This window comes from Trichechus manatus, unplaced genomic scaffold, assembly GCF_000243295.1.
Source record: "Trichechus manatus latirostris isolate Lorelei unplaced genomic scaffold, TriManLat1.0 scaffold00022, whole genome shotgun sequence".
Taxonomy (NCBI): Eukaryota; Metazoa; Chordata; class Mammalia; order Sirenia; family Trichechidae; genus Trichechus; species Trichechus manatus.
The window spans coordinates 16,949,859-16,951,931 of record NW_004443958.1 but is presented as its reverse complement, the minus strand read 5'-3'; positions in this window follow the sequence as shown (position 1 = coordinate 16,951,931).

Here is a 2,073-nt window from a genome sequence, read left to right as displayed (position 1 = left end):
AACCTTTTCTTGAATTCTTATAATACTGGTCTTATACAATATTTGTCCTTCTGTGACTGACTAAATTCACTCAGCATAATGACCGCCAGCTTCCTCCATGTTATGTTTCATGGCTTCATCATTGTTCTTTATCTTTGTGTAGTATTCCATTGTGTGGATATACTACAATTTGTTTATCCATTTGTCTGTTGATGGGCACCTAGGTTGTTTCCATCTTTTTGCTATCGTGAACAGTGCTGCAGTGAACATGGGTGTGCACATATCTATTCGCGCGATGGCTCTTATTTCTCTAGGATATATTCTGAGGAGCGGGATAGCTGGATTGTATGGTACATCTATTTCTAGCTTTTTAAGGAAGTGCCAAATCGATTTCCAAAGTGATTGTACCATTTTACATTCCCACCAACAGTGTATAAGTGTTCCAGTCTCTCCACAACCTCTCCAGCATTTCTTATTTTGTGTTTCTTGGATTAATGCTAGCCTTGTTGGGGTGAGATGATATCTCATTGTAGTTTTGATCTGCATTTCTCTCATGGCTAATGATCATGAGCATTTCTTCAAGTGTCTGTTAGCCACCTGAATATCTTCTTTGGCGAAGTGCCTGTTCATATCCTTTGCCCTTTTTTTAATTGGGTAATTTGTCTTTTTGTTGTTGAGATTTTGCAGTTATTTTGTAGATTTTAGAGATTAGACACTGATAGGATTTGTCATGGCCAAAAATTTTTTCCCAGTCTGTAAGTTGTCTTTTTACTGTTTTGGTGAAGTCTTTTGATGAGCATAAGTGTTTGATTTTTAGGAGCTCCCATATATCTAGTCTCTCTTCTGGTGCTTGTGCATTGTTACTTATAGTTCCTATTGTGTTTGTGCCATGTATTAGGGCTCCTAGCATTGTCCCTTTTTTTTCATCCATGATCTTTATTGTTTTCAATTTTATATTTAAGTCTGTGATCCATTTTGAGTTATTTTTTGTGCGTGGTGTGAGGTATGGGTCTTGTTTCATTTTTCTGCAGATGGCTATCCAGTTATGCCAGCACCATTTGTTAAAGAGACTCTCTTTTCCCTAGTTAACAGACTTTGGGCCTTTGTCAAATATCAGCTGCTCATAGGTGGATAAATTTATGTCTGGATTCTCAATTCTGTTCCATTGGTCTATGTGTCTGTTGTTGTACCAGTACCAGGCTGTTTTGACTACCATGACGGTATAATACATTCTAAAATCAGGTAGTGTGAGGCCTCTGACTTTGTTCTTCTTCTTGAGTAATGCTTTACTTATTCGGGGCCTCTTCCGTTTCCATTTGAAGTTGGTGATTTGTTTCTCCATCTCATTAAAAAATGCCAGTGGAGTTTGGATCGGGATTGCACTGTATATGTAGATTGCTTTGGGGAGAACTGACATTTTCACAGTGTTGAGTCTGCCTATCCATGAGCAAGGTATGTTTTTCCACTTATGCAGGTCTCTTTTGGTTTCTTGCAGTAATGTCTTGTAGTTTTCAATGTATAGGTATTTTATGTTTCTGGTTAGATTTATCCCTAAGTATTTTATCTTCTTGGGTGCTATTGTTAATGGTATTGATTTGGTGATATCCTCTTCGAGGTTCTCTTTGTTGGTGTAAAGGAATTCCACTGATTTTTATGTTTATCTTGTATCCTTAAATTTTGTTAAATCTTCTGTTAGTTCCAGTAGTTTTCTTGTGGATTCTTTCAGGTTTTCTGTGTATAAGATCATGTCATCTGCAAATATAGATACTTTGACTTCTTCCCTACCAGTTTGGATGCCCTTTACTTCTTTTTCTAGCCTAATTGCTCTGACTAGGACCTTCAGCACAATGTTGAGTAAGAGTGGTGATAAAGGGCATTTTTGTCTGGCTCCTGTTGTCAAGGGGAATGATTTCAAAGTCTCTCCATTTAGGATGATGTTGGCTGTTGGCTTTGTATAAATGCCCTTAATTATATGTATATTGAGGAATTTCCCTTCTATTCCTATTTTGCTGAGAGTTTTTATCATGAATGGGTGTTGGACTTTGTCAAATGCCTTTTCTGCATCAATTGATAAGATCATGTGGTTCTTGTCTT